Below are 15,896 nucleotides of genomic sequence, written 5' to 3'. Positions count from 1 at the left end.
TATCAACAAAATGCATCCAGGTTAGGGTAAGTAATCATATGTGGTTGGAAAGGATTGTCTTGGTACCAGAGATCTTCCATGGGCTCCTACAGCATCCTATGGAACAGCCATTCCTCTGCCAGTCTCTTCCAGTCTGTGGTTCGGAGGTCGGTGCTGAGGCTGCCAGCGAGTGCCAAGGGGTGGAAAAGAAGCTGTGTTGTGGTTGCTTCCAGGCATGGCCTGAATCCAGTTTTAGGTAAGTTTAAAAGAATTGACTTTTCTAACATTCTTGACAAGCTGGAGAAAACGTCACCGGCTCTTCCTTCTGGATGGCTGTCTCAGCAGCGGTGCCTCCGATGGTGTCTGCACAGTCTCTGCAGAAGTGCTCACTGGGTGGTGTTTTCTGCTTTTCTGCAGGTGGGGTCCCCGCAGCCTCTTCCCTTTCAAGATCCATCCTTAGATTCACTCACGTATGAGTTCATCACTTGTTTATTTTTTGCTACTTTTTCCATGGCTGTGTTCTGCTGTTCCATAGGCAACCGTTGTCCAGCTGGATGTCTCATGGTTTTGGTGTTGTTTGTTGTTGTTTTGGGTCATTGTGATCCTGGAGGTGGCTGAGTACAACCTGGGCCCCCAAGGGGGAGGGAAGAGTGACCAATGCCTCCCAAGTTAGGAGAGGTATCTGCAGCAAATATGTGAAAGTGTTTCCGAAAGGGATTTACACACCAGGTGTGGCACTGTCATACCTGGGTCCCATGAGAGATGACCCGGCTAGAAGAGCTGTGCTCACATCCCCATGTTTGCTGGGGAGGGTGGACGCAGGGGTTGCACCTGGCAGGTTCACTGGAGTCTGGCCTCTGAGCCTGGGTACCAGCCTCTGTCTCAACACCAGAAAGAGCACAAAGGTGTGCGCTCCACTGGGGTGTTTTAATTCAGTTCAAATACTTGTTACCAGATCACTGTCCTTTCCAAGGACCCTTTAATTCTACCCTCTTCTGATAAAAGCCATTGCTTTTTCTTTTTACGAAAACACTGATTAGAACCTTCTCCAGATTTCCTTTCTTAACTGATTTTAGCAAAATTATCTCTAAGACTTTCCACATGGCGAGTGGCATTAACAGCATTTTAGTGACAGGTTTAGACCGTTATTAACAAAGCTTCGAAGAACGCAGCACTCATTTGAACAATGCAGAAGGTGTGAGGAATTTCAAATCTGAAATGACAAAACACCCTGCACACTCCCTCGTGCTCCTGGATTTTTACTGCATGAATAGAATGTCAAAATTTCAGCTTCTCATCTGAATATTAATTAGTGTTTAAGACTCATTATGCTGGCTTTAGTGATTTATTTCATTCTGTAATTAGATATTATAATTAGGTTATCTCTATCAGATTTTCAACTTTCCTTTAATAAGAAACTGTTCAATAAATACAGATGTAGATTTATTAAATTATAACACACATGAACTAGGTTGTAAGTCTTGTTTTGAAATAATTGAATGATAACCTAATCATGGCATGGTATTTTTGTTGTTATATGAACACATACTTTCTAGGTGGTCAATGTGTCCTAGTGGTATTTTGGGACCTTTGTTAAGTGACATAACTATCTCATAATATTAAATTTTGACCTTCAGAATTCAGAGAAAAATTTATGGAATGGTACCATATATGCTATGATGTGTCATTTATAGCATTTCTAAAGAGTGGTTTCTTCCTGTAAGGGAATAACTCCTTACAGAAAATGGCATAAAATACTGCAAACTGACAAGTTTCAATTATTGTTCCTTTTTTTTATTTGTATTACTGTGCAATTATAAGTACACAAGTGTCTAAACCATTCCAAAAAGCAGGAAAAGATAGGCAATACTCAAATAATTGTGTTTCAAGAGAGATTAAATGTGTCTACTTTGCTACAAGTTAAGAAAAATTTCAAAGTTGGTTACATGAATCACAGAAGAATATTCAGGAAATGGTGACGGTGATTAGAATTGTTTTGGTCTGGCTCCCAGAACGGCTGGTGCTCGGTCACGGCCTTCTAATCCCACGTCCCTTGTGCACGTGCCTGAGTGTAGCTTCTGCGTGACCCTGGCCCCACTCCGGAGATGCTGCTCTCTGTGTGGGCCCCAGGGGAACACGGAGCATTTACATCAGACCTTTAGCATGGAGAGGAGGAGCCATTTAGATTCAGGAGTGGTTCCTGGAGATTTGGGCCTACTTTCTTGTTAAAGAAATGAATACTGTATTTTCTTAAACATAAATGTGGACATATGGTCTGAAACATGCTCTGAAAATGGGACAGAATATTTGATATCAGGTCTGTCCCAGACAATCTGGGACATATGGGTGCTGTACATAGTGACGATGAATCTGAATTTTGTATTAATTTTCTGCAGCCCAATGGCCACGCTGTCTTGAGTGTACACTGAGCTCACTTGTCCACAGAGACTCCCTGAGACCTGCCTGCTGCCTGCTGAGAGCCACCTTAGGCATTGGGAAAAACTGTAAAAAAATAGACAAAACTTCCTGCCCTGTATACACTAGCCCAGCCTCTTTTTTAAATGTGAAAATATATAAAATTCAATTGAAATTATTGCTTTCTTCATGTGATAGAGGCACTTCATGAGATTTTTTTGTGTATACACTAAAATTTTCTATCTTGATTTGTGCAGGAAGTCACAGTGAGAACACAGCTATGTTCCTTTGGAGCTGAGGAAGGAGGGGAAGAGGAGTGGGGGCACAACCCCTGAGCCTGAAGCATGGAGCAGCCCTTGCTATGCAGGTGGGCCGGGATGACCGGGCAGGGAAATACAGCATGAGAAAAAATGTTTGGTTATGGAGTCAATGACTGGAAATGTGACTGAAGAAAGTGGGTGAGTGGTTGGGTGGCCTTAAGTCAAGAGGAAGAGCCCAGCTTTCTGAACCAAGGAAACCATCCATGCAAGGTGGCCCCCACACTGACACAGTGAGGCTTTACCTAGGACAGGCTTTGTCCTCACCCCTGGGGAAGAAAAAAACAGCACAGCCAGGCTCAGAGGCCTCCTCCCAAGTTTGCAGAATTAAGAGGGACAGTGAGACAGACAGACACTTCCCGCCTTTTGTTTGAATTTGAGACTGAGCCCCGTGGGCTCTGCAGATTCACCCTGGGGAAGGATTACCCTGAGGCCGGAAATGTCCTGGGTAGAGGTGGCACAGTCGTGACTGACAGAAGTTGGTTACTCTTTTTGCTATTTTAAAATAGTTTTTTTAATGTATTTTTCTGACCAAAATTTAATTGATTTTTATATATGAAATTTTAATTCAGCAACTTGCTCACCTAACATTTTAAGTATTATAAACTGGGAAGAGAATCATTGAGACTTTATATGCATACATTCATATCAACAGTAAATAGTAATATTTTGGATTGTTTTTCTCATATAAATACCTTCTACTTGTTTTTCTTGGTTTACTATCCTGGATAGAATTTCCAATAAGATGTTAAAAAGACATGGTGATAAGCATATTTAAACAAGCCTAATTTCTAATCTAAAATATAAAGCTTTCAGGCCAAGCACATGGCTCACACATGTAATCCCAGCTCTTTGGGAAGCCAAGGTGGGCAGATCACCTGAGGTCAGGAGTTCAAGACCAGCCTGGCCAACCTGGCAAAACCCCATCTGTACTAAAAGCACAAAAATTAGCAGGTCATGGTGGAGTGTGCCTGTAATCCTAGCTACTCAGGAGGCTGAGGCAGGAGAATCGCTTGAACCAGGAAGGTGGAGGTTGCAGTGAGCTGAGATCATGCCACTGCACTACAGCTTGGGTGACAGAGTGAGACTCCATCTCAATAAATAATATAACATAATGAAGCTTCTGTTGATTCACCATTTAGTGTTACAAATACAAATCCCCAGAGAAATTCAGCTTCCAGCTAGACAGCTTCAAACCACACCCTACTAAAAGAAGAAAAGTCATACCCATTTGCAGGTAAAAAACCTATTCACCTCAGGCTCTGCAGTTTTACACAAGATATCTGTAATTCAAAAAAAAAAAGGGAGCATGAAAAAGGCTAGAATATTAATTCTACAAAGAATCGAAACAAGCATCAGAATCATGCACAGAGATGATGCAGGTGTTAGAGTCATCGGACCAGGAATATAAAATAATTGTGCTTCTGTCTCTAAAGTGTGAAAAATATGCAAGATCACATGGCTGAATTTTAGCAGGAAGCCAAAAAGATAAGAAAGAATCCAGCAAAAATCTTAGACATAAAATGAAAATTCAGTGAGAGCAATGAGAAATGCTTCCCAGTGGATGGGCTGTAGACTTGAGAGGCTGAGGAAAGAATCAGTGAACTCAAGTGTAGATAGGTAGCAATCTCCCAACCAAAGTACAGAGAGAGAAAGGTGTGACCAAGGAGAACAGAACAGCAGGGAATCTCAAGATGCCATCAGAAGGTCTACATACACATAAATGAAATCCCCGTGTAAGGACAGAATGATAATGGGACAAAAGATGTATTTTCAGAAGGAACAGTTGAAAATTTTCTAAAATGAATATGGACACCAAACCACAGATTTGGAAGTTAAGAGAGCACCATCAAGATAATTACTAAAAACAAAAATTCCTGAAAACAGTCATAAGCAAATTCACAGTCACGATGGAGTATTTAATCACACTTTTGTTTTCTGTTCTAACTGAACAAGAAAATGTTTTAAAAAACAGTGCTGTAGATTGAGTGTACTGAATACATAGTGCTTCCCCCATGTCAAAATTCTATGTTGAAGCCCTAATCCAAGTGGGACTGTATTTGGAGATGGAGCCTGTAGGAGGTAATTAAGGTTAGAGTAGGTCTTGAGGGTGCTGCTCTCAAGATGGGATTAGTGCCCTCATAAGAAAAAGAAGAGACAGCAGAGCCCTCTCTTCACTATGGGAGGATGAGCCAAGAAGACAGCTATCTGCAAGCCAGGAAGGAGGCCATCTCCAGACACTGGGTCTGCTGGCACCTTGATCTCGGACTTCCAGCCTTCCTCCAGAACTGTTAGAAATAAGTGTCTGTTGTTTAAAATCAGCCAGACTATGGTATTTTGTTATAGTAGCCTGAGGTAAGACCAGTAGGAATTTAGAAAATTACCACACAGAGCAATTGTAGAATGCACATGATCTTTAAGTGCTTTTGGAATGTTCATCAAAACATCATATGTTGAGCTATTACATAGTAGCTCACTCATATGTTTTATAAAACTGAAGTCCTATAGAAGAATATAGTAACTGTAGTAGAATTAACTTGGGATGTATTTTATTACTAATTTTAGCATATTTATTCTGTACTCTGTAATTCTCCCATGTATCTGATTCACAGATTTTCTAGTTAACCACAAAATCTAGGATACATATGGATTCCAAAATGGACAAATGTAATTGCTGCTGTTAACACAGAGTTTCTAATATAGTCCCTTGAATCATTAACCACTGAAAGGACCATCTTTCCTGAATACCCACTGCCCCAACAAAAACATTCTCACATCCTATTAGTTTATTTGATGTTGTATGCCTTTTGAAATAAGCTGATTTTCATTTAATGAGGGAGATCACCTCCATCTTAGTTTGCAGCTCATTTGGTTACATTTCTTCTGGCCCTTGGGAGGCACTGAAATTATTGTTAACTGAGATATCTGACTAGATGACTTGGATTTGGATGGGACTGCTTACATCCATTGAGCATAAGTTAAAGCCTTGGCCAAATACTGTTGACCAGTACTGGCAGCAGTTGGTGAACATCCAAGTAACATTAGAGATGATCTCCAATAGAGCTGAGACACTGGAGGAATCCAGATTGTCATCTCCAAAAGTGCTGAGGCACTGGAGGAATCCAGACTACCATCTCCAATAGTGCTAAGACAGTGGAGGAATCCAGACTATCATCTCTAATAGTGCTGAGACACTGGAGGAATCCATACCATCATCGCCAATAGAGCTGAGACACTGGAGGAATCCAGACTGTTATCTCCAATAGTGCTGAGGCACTGGAGGAATCCAGACTACCAACTCCAATAGTGCTAAGACAGTGGAGGAATCCATACTATCATCTCTAATAGTGCTGAGACACTGGAGGAATCCATACCATCATCGCCAATAGTGCTGAGGCACTGGAGGAATCCACACCATCATCTCCAATAGAGCTGAGGAACTGGAGGAATCAAGACCATCATCTCCAATAGAGCTGAGACACTGGAGGAATCCAGACTGTCATCTCCAATAGTGCTGAGGCACTAGAGGAATCCAGACTACCAACTCCAATAGTGCTAAGACAGTGGAGGAATCCATACCATCATCTCCAATAGAGCTGAGACACTGGAGGAATCCAGACCATCATCTCCAATATTGCTGAGACAGTGGAGGAATCCAGACCATTATCTCCAATAGTGCTGAGACAGTGGAGGAATCCAGATCGTCATCTCCAATAGAGCTGAGACACTGGAGGAATCCAGACCGTCATCTCCAATAGAGCTGAGGCACCGGAGGAATCCAGACCGTCATCTCCAATAAAGCTGAGACACCGGAGGAATCCAGACCGTCATCTCCAATAGAGCTGAGGCACCAGAGGAATCCAGACCGTCATCTCCAATAGAGCTGAGGCACCGGAGGAATCCAGACCGTCATCTCCAATAAAGCTGAGACACTGGAGGAATCCAGACCGTCATCTCCAATAGTGCTGAGGCACTGGAGGAAACCAGACTTTCGGTGTATCGTTTGCTCTAAAGGATACACACAGCAAGTTTGAGTTCCTGAGCCCTGCTCAGGGCCCACCTCCATTTACATATCACCCCACATTTTCCTCTCTTTTGCTGTATGAGCGAGTTTCTCCCCAGTTGGATATCATCTGTAATTACATGTCCAACCTCCCCACCTTGATAATAAAAGTGAGAACTGTTGAGAAAGGACCTCGCCTTGTAAACTCAAACAGTCACTTCCTCTGCACATCCTCCCCCACCTTAAAATGTAAGGTGGTTGTGTTTCTAGCTTACGCTGCGTTAGTGTGGTAGCCACCATATCAACCAGTGTCTCTTGGACACTTTGCACCCAAGGGGATGTGTACTCTTCCTTAGACAACACCCCAGAATAGCCACTCCATTCTTTTGTTTGTGGACATGCTCAGCTTTCTAATTTGGACTTTCACTTTCTATAGTTTGGACTTTCACCCTCTTTTATCCAAACTGACATTGATAACAGGGAGCATCCCAACAGCCTTCAGAATCTGGAGCAGCCTGAAATTGGCAAGCAGAGCCCAGTTATAAACTTGGTTCTTCCTTCCCTTTCCTCTCTGTTCTGTCTTATCTCTACAGTAACCAAACTCATCATTTCAAATTTCATCTGCAAGTGGAAAGGCATTTTATAGTCTCTTAGTCAACCATGGCTTGGCATCTAAGAACATAGCATTGCTTCCTCTGTGACTTTGCTTTAGAGCCAGCAGCCAGTCCCCAGCAGGTGCAAAGCCAGCCTTGATGTCATTCTTCCTCAGCACTTCTAAGATGGGACCACCATGTACACATTCTATAACCTGTCTATGCTGCTTGTTCTCCAAGATGCCTTAATCTGGATTTGAAGGTCTGTCTCCACCACCCTTCTACAAATTCTGCCATGATTCTACATTTTCTTCACAACAAAGTGTCTGTCTTCATCTGTTTTGTATTGCTACAACAGACTACTCACAACTGGGAAATTTATGAAGAAAATAAGATTATTAGGTGGATGATTCTAGAGGCTGGGAAGTCAACGAAGCCTGGTGCTGCCGTCTGCTCAGGCTTTGGTGAGGGCTACAAGCTGCTTCACAAAGAAGGGGAAGGGGAAGCAGGCATGTGTGGGAAGGAACCAGACATGAGAGGCAGCCTTGCTTTATGACAACCTGCTCTTGTGGGGCTTAATCAATTCCCACAACAACTAACCCAGTCCTCTGGAGAAAGACATTAATCTATGTTAATGATTTCATCACCTCTTACAGGCACTGTGATTGGTTACACTGACAATTAAATTTCTTTTAAAAACTATTTCTTAAAAAAACCCTTTGTTTTGCTTATGTTTTTGTTTCGAGATGGAGGTTCTCACTCCATTGCCCAGCTAGAGTGCAGTGGCATGATCATGGCTCACTGTAGCCTCGACCTCCTGGGCTCAAGTGATCCTCCTACCGCAGTCTCTGAGTAGCTAGGACTACAGGTGCACAGCATCACAGCTGGCTAGCTTTTAATATTTTTGTAGAGTTGGGTACTCATGTTGCCCAGGCTGGTCTTGAACTTCTGGACTCAAGCAATTCTCCTGCCTCAGGCTCTTAAAACAATGAAAGTTCAGTAAGAGTTTCGACAGGAAAAGCCCACATCTAAACCATAGCAGTGCCCCTTACAGGCTGTCTTTCTCATGCGATTGCTTATCTCAACATGAGCTGTGCTGCTTCTGTTGCTGGCTTAGGTTTTCTCATTGAAGCTGTCGTAACATTCACAGACTACCCTGCCTTCTGCAGAGGCTATCTTATTTTTGGTCAAAATTATGTGTCCTGAAATTTAGAAGTATTTTATGAAACCCCAACAAATTATCTTCACTTTGATCTTTATAAGTGATCTTGGTTACTTCTCTAACTCTCCAAGCTTTCACCAGGGCAGCTAACACAGAACACAGAGAGAAAGTCTCTGCCACAGCCCTGAGTTCCTAGGGCATTCCATCTAGGAAGCATGTTCATAAATACATTGGTTGACACAACTTGGTCATGCAATCACATGTTAGTACCCAAACCACATTTATCACTAGATCTGCAATACCCAGAACATCTCTGAAGCACTCAAGCTCAATTAACTCTTTGTTAAAGGAGGGAGTGAAGAAAAATTCATCTTCTCAGTCTACTCTTAGTTTAAGTATCTATGAGGCTAGAAACACATTATACACTAGATATTACAATACGGTATGTTGTTTTTTTATTTATTATTTATTTTTTTATTTTTTTTTTGAGTCAGAGTCTCACTGTGTCGCCCAAGCTGGAGTGCCGTGGTATGATCTCGGCTCACTGCAACCTCTGCTTCCCGGGTTCAAGTGACTCTCCTGCCTCAGCTTCTCAAGTAGCTGGGATTACAGGTTCACACCACCATGCCCAACTAATTTTTGTATTTTTGGTAGAGACAGGGTTTCGTCATGTTGGCCAGGCTGATCTCAAACTCCTGACCTCCGGTGATCCACTTGCCTCAGCCTCCCAAAGTGTTGGGATTACAGGTGTGAGCTACCATGCTCAGCCAATCTGGTGCATAATTAAACAAAAATCCCTGATTTGTCTTCTTCTTACCAGCCACTTCTCCTTTTTGCATTCTATTTAACATAACCCTGGGATCCACAGGAAAAAAGTGGGTGAGAATCTAAGAAAGGCGCTACCTCTTAAGGAAGGTTTGGGACAGGAGAAAAACTACCCTGCAAAGAGCTGTGTTTTTACTGACAGCATTTGCCCCCATCCCTATACTCTAAACTCCTTAAGGGCAGATTCCCAGAGTATGCTTACCATCAGTACCTCAAAACCTACCTACTATAACTCATAGGAGAAGTAAAAAATATTTGTTGAATGCATGAATTGGTACGTCCAGAATTCTGGAGAATTGTCATTCATTAAAAATAAATTTGTTGTCTCCATGGAAACTAATCCTCTTCTCCTATCACTCTTCCTCCTTCAATATTATTACATAAAGTGCATTGCCGCAGTTAGACTGCACTCTCCCTGGTAGCTGACGGCAGTTTTTCAGTGGCAGAATCCTTGCAAGATGATATAAAGGCTCCTCTCACTATACGAAGTCTAGTCCCCTTATAATTTTTTTCCTTAAAACATATTCTAAAGAAGAGATTTCATGATCATTGGATTATGATTTCTGACACATAGAATGTAATGATTCTGCACTGACACCTCACACCATGGGACTTAAAAAATAAGAAAATATTTCCAAGTTTCTGGAAAATTCAGCCAGTTTGATTCTCTTCTATGAAGGAGAATTAGTAGAAAAACTAAGAAAAGTCACCATTAACACAAACGAGGCATGCACTGTTATGTGCCTGAGTGGAGAGCACTGAGCATTTGGTGAGCATCTGATAAATCTTAGCTGCTTCCTTCTTCCTATCTGTCTCCTCAAAACCACCAGCATTCTAGCTAGCAACGTTCCTCTGTTCAGAGAGCTGGAGACCCAGGAAGAATCTGAGAGTCAGTTCATTTGAAGGAAACAGAAATGTTAGTCATAAGGAGGCCAGACTCAACATCTGCCACTCTGCTTTGGATTTCAATCTCTGTGAAAATCGTCTGATAAAAGGTGTATGATGTGGTTCAGGGCAAGTTCACTGGCTAATAAAGTTTACTGACCGGCCATGATTGAATTATAAAAAAAAAGCCCTGGCATGGCTTATTCTTCTGAGACCTCCTTGAAAGACAGATGAATTAGGATACGCTCAGCTATTTGTTTGTGGGCAGTTCTCAATGGTGCCCTTGTGGACTTCAGCTTTTATGAAATAACCCAGCAAGTTCCATGAAAGCCAAGGGTTACTGAAATGACTTCTAATTCTGTTCCTAGTTTATTGCCTTTTGAGAAAATAATCTTCATGCTGAAAGAAATGTTAAAGATCACACAATCTAAACCTCTCTCTTTATAGAAGAAGAAACTAAATAATGAGTTCAATGTACTTGCTCTAGTTTACACAGCTGACCTGAGACAGAGGAGAGCTGAATTAAAGACACCTGACTTGTAGCTCCCTGTGGGACCCGTGCTGTCTCGGGTTCACTGTGAGGGAACCCCATTATGCAGACAGAGTGTGTCCCACAAATTTGCTTGGAAGCTCATGACTTGGTGCCTATGAATGTATTATCCCATAATCACCATGTTGAAAAGGGCAAATGCGTTCCCTCAAGTTCGTGGACAAAAGCTAATTTCCGCTGTCCTGCGGCCAGAATCGCATAGACAGGCTGCAGTGCAGGAAGAATGATCAGCAGGATCCTGGGGGGATGGTATTCTGAAGAAGTGGATTTGCCAGAGATCCAAAGGATTATTATTTCTAAAATACATTTTCTAGCTGTATTTATTCATTCCACGGAACTGTTTTGAGGATCGGTTGCTTGCTGGTCACTCATCTCGGTACTGGGATGCAGCCGTGAACAAACAAGGCTGAAATACCTGCCTTTGTAGACGTCCCATTCCAATGTCGTAAGCGGATACAAAACTAAACCACGTCCTGTGTTAGAATGTAAAAAGTGTTGTGAGGAAGGTAAAACAGAAGGGACACAGAGAAACTCACAAAGGAGAAAATGTAATTTTGAACCAGATGAGGAGCAGAGGCATCCATCACTGTGAAGGTGTCCCAGCAATGGCTTTGATATGGGTTGGATCTGTGTCCCCACCCACGTCTCATGCAGAATTGAAATGCCCAGTATTGGAGGTGGAGCCTGGTGGGAGGTGACTGGATGATCGGATGGAGTTCTCTTGCCTGGTTTAGCCCCATCCCCTTGGTGCTGCTCTCCGGATAGTGAGTTCCCACAAGACCTGATTGTTTAAAAATGTGTGGTATCTTCCCTCTCTCTCTTGCACTTGCCCTAGCCACGTGAAGTGCCTGCTCCCTTTACCTTCCACCATGGCAGTGTTTCCTGAGGCCTCCCCAGAAGCCCAGAAGATACCAGCACTGTGCCTCCTGTGCGACCTGGAGAACCACGAGCCCATTGTACCTCTTTTCTTTATAAATCACCCAGCCTCAGGTATTTATTTATAGCAATGCCAGAAGAGGCTAATACAGAAAATTGGTACCTGAGAGTGAGGCCTTGCTATAAAAACACCTGAAAATGTGGGAGCAGCTTTGGAATTGAGTAATAGGCAGAGGATGGAAGAGTCTGGTGGACTCAAAAGACAGAAGATGAAGGAAAGTTCAGAACATTTTAAAGCCTTGTCATGTGGTTGTGACCAAAATGCTGATAAAAATGTGGATAGTGAAGGCTAAGCTGATGAGGTCTCAGGTGGAAATTTGGATCAACTGCAGCAAAGGTCGTGCGTGTTTGTCATAGCAAAAAGCTTGTCTTCATTTTATTCATGCGGTAAGAATGTGTGAAAGGTTTAACTTGAGAGTGATGACCTAGGGTGTCTGGTGGAAGAAATTTCTAAGCAGCACATGTTCAAGGACTGTCATGGCTGCTTCTAACAGTCTAGCTCAGATGTGGGAGCAAAGAAATAAGTTAAAACTTATGTTCAAAAAGGAAAGCAGAGTGTAAAACTTTGAAAAATTTGCACCCTTGCCACATGACAGAGAAAAAAACTTTTTCAGGAGATGAATTCAAGCAGATTACAGAGCAACAGTTTGCTAGAAATATCTGCACAACAAAGAAGAAGCCAAATGCTGATAGCCAAAATAATTGGAAGAAGGTCTCAAAGGCATTTCAGAGACTTTCAGAGCACCCCCTCCCATCACAGACCTAGAGGCCTCAGGGAGCTCAAAGGGCTAATTACAGCTTGGGCTACTCCTTCAGAGGGTACAAACTATAAGCCTTGGGAACATCCACATGGTGTTAAGCCTGCAGGTGCACATAATGCAAGAGTAAATGAGGCCTGGGAGTCTCCACCTAGATTTCAGAGGATGTTTGGGAAAGCCTGGGTGTTCAGACAGAAGCCTGTTCCTAGGACAGCACCCTCATGGAGAACCTTTAATAGGGCAGTACAGAAGGGAAATGTGAGCTGAAGCCTCCACAGAGAGTTCCCAGTGGGGCACCGCCTCGTGAAGCTGTAAGAAGGAGGCCACCTTTCCACAGACCACAGACAGTTTGCACCCTCCAGCCTGTGAGAGCAGCCATGGAGGCTGAACCCTGCCCCCATGAAGAGTCTGGAGGGCCCAGAAGGCAGGAAGCTCTCCCACAGAGAAGAGCTGCCAAAGGCCTTGGGAGCCCATCCTCTGCACCAGAATGCCTAGATTTGGAACATGAAGTCAAAGGAGGTTATTCTGGAGTTTTAAGATGTAATGACTACCCTGCTGAGTTTCGAACATGCATGGGGCCTGCACCACTTTACTTTTGCTGATTTCTCCCTTTTGGAATGGGGATGTTTATCCAGTGCTCATACTCCCACTGCATCATGGGAGTACTAACTTGTTTTGCATTTTATAGGATCATAGGTGAAAGAGACGTATATTGTCTCAGGTGAGACTTGGGACTTTGGAATGTTGATTTAATGCTTGAATGAGTTAAGACTTTGAGGAACTGTTGGAAAGGCATGATTTGTATACTGCAATGTGTGAAGGACATGAGATTTGGGAGGGACTGGGGCAGAATTATACAGTTAGGTTCTGTGTCCCCACCCAAATCTCATGTAGAATTGTATTGGAGGTGGGGCCTGGTGGGAGGTGATCGGCTCCTGGGGGTGGATTTCTCATGAATAGGTTAGCCCCATCCTCATGGTGCTGTCCTCATGGTACTGAGTGGATTCTTGCAAGATCTCACTGTTTAAAAGTGTGTGTCACCTTCTCCCTCTCTCTTGCTCCTGCTCTGGCCATGTGATGTGCCTCCTCCCACTTCACTCTCTGCAGGTTTGTAAGATTCCTGAGGCCTCCCAGGAGCCAAGCAGATGACAGCCTCATGCTTCCTGTACAGCCTGCAGAACCATGGACCAATTAAATCATCTTCTTTATAAATTACCCATTCTTGGATATCTCTTTATAATAAAAAGAGAAAGGCCTAATACAGACATGAAGGAAGGGTCATGCCATGTGTACACAGGCATGTGGATATCAGCAGGAAGAGCCTTTCAGGAAAAGAGAGCACAAGCTTCCATTCCATGAATCCCAGTTGTGCCAATGACTCACTGCTGGAGAAACATCAAGGAGACTGAAGTGCTCGAGTGAACGGAGTGTGTGCAGGAAGATTTTGATGTGAATCAGAGAGGAAAAAAAGAAGCCAGGACATATGGGGTCAACTTCTTTAGCTGTAATGAAAAGAGGAGCCATTTTATAATATTGAACAGAGTGTAACATGAAATGATGTAAGATCTTAAAAGAATAGTTTTGGGTTTTTTGAGGAAGACTTTCTCAACCAAACAAATGAAGGTGAGAAACCCTTTAGAAAGCAATTGGAATAATCGGGTGAAAAAATACAGTAGTTTTTCTAGGCTGATAGTAGCTGTGAAAGGATAAAGAAAATGTGACACATATACACCATGGAACACTATGTAGCCATGAAAAATAATGAGTTCATGTCCTTTTCAGGGACATGGTTGAGGCTGGAAACCATCATCCTCAGCAAACTAACACAGGAACAGAAAACTAAACACTGCATGTTCTCACTCATAAGTGGGAGTTAAACAATGAGAATATACGTCACACACCAGGACCTGTCAGGGGGTGGGGAAAAGGGAAGGGAGAGCATTAAGACAAATATCTAATACATGTGGGCCTTAAAATCTAGATGATAGGTGGATAGATGCAGTAAACCACCATGGCACCTGTATACCCATTTGATAAACCTCTATTTAGCACATGTATCCCAGAACTTAAAGTAAAATTTAAAAAGAAAGAAAGAAAGAGAAAGAAAGAAGAGAAAGAAGGAAATAAAGGAAGAAAGAAAGAAAAGAGAAAAGAAAGAGAAGGAAAGAAAAAGAAAGAAAAAAGGAAGGGAGGAAGGGAGGAAGGAGGCAGGCATTGGGTTATAGATCTATTTTTGACATATTTATTGATATAGATTATAATAAAAAGAGGAGTTTTGCCTCTGCAATAAGAAAACATGGAGTTGCTGTTTATGGAGGTATGGAGGGCTGTGAAAGGGGTAGACTGTGGAAAAAGAGCTCACTTTGGGTATGTTAATGTCATGGCTGCTACACATCCAAGCAGAGGTGTCATTCTGGCTATTGGGAAATGTGGATACTAAATGTAATCAATTGCTGCAAAAATCTTTCTAAAATCCAATGCATGTGCTGCAGTCCTTCCAAATAGCGAGTGCCCACGATGTTCCACCTTTTCCTTGATGGTTCAAGGTGATCATTACCTGCATCTGAGGTGCAGGAGGTCTTCAGACGCTTTTGTTACATTGAGGGCTCTTCATTCCGCAGATGGAGTATTACTGAAATTTTTAAGACGTTGAATCACCGTTCATATTTATTATTCTTTGCTGCTTATTGTCATATGCTGGTGCTGCCAGACCATGTCCTACTGGAAATCCAGAGCAATATTTTCAAGTGAGGATTAAAAACAAAACAAAACAATAAGAGTGCAACCGTCAGGCACAATCATATTTTGCATTTGGAAAGAGAACAGTTTTCCAATAAGAGACCGAACGGAATGGTCAGAGAGTTCCAGGGAAGTGAAACGAATGTGCCATCATTGAATGAGGGAAAGAAAAGCGTTCAGAAGTGTGAAATGCCAGGAAGAGCTCATAGGAGATGCGAAGTGTGGGGCCTTTGCTGGACTTGACAGTCAGGAAGTCACTGCCGACGTCTGCTGGAACCCCTGCCTTCCTGGCATCACAGAATAATAATTTTCTAAATGGGAGAGATGAGCACTCAAGGAATTCCAAATTAGAGTCATAAGGACTTTCCATGGAAAGAAGAAAGACCTCACCAGGACCAGCCAAAATTCTGCACCAGTCAAAACCTTTCAATGTAAATTCCACTAAAACTCCAAGGAGGTCAGCTGGAGGCTCCCTGTAGAAGACAGCCAGAGTGTCTAATTTCCACCTGTATTAAGGGAATGCTGGATATTTTAAACTGTAACCTTGAAGATCATCAGTGCTGATCCTTTTTTCTCGCAATCCTAGACCCCCAGGCACAATATTACATTTTTTTCTTTTTTGTCTTCTTTTCCTGGATGTTTCAGATCCTCTTGGCATGGCTTTTAGGCATCAGAGTAACAATAATAAAAATTGTTTATTGCTGTGATATCTCAATGATTTCAAGTGGTACGTT

Source organism: Saimiri boliviensis, chromosome 1 (genome assembly GCF_048565385.1).
Source record: "Saimiri boliviensis isolate mSaiBol1 chromosome 1, mSaiBol1.pri, whole genome shotgun sequence".
Classification (NCBI taxonomy): Eukaryota; Metazoa; Chordata; class Mammalia; order Primates; family Cebidae; genus Saimiri; species Saimiri boliviensis.
The sequence above is the reverse complement of the archived record's forward strand: the minus strand, read 5'-3'. Positions refer to the sequence as shown.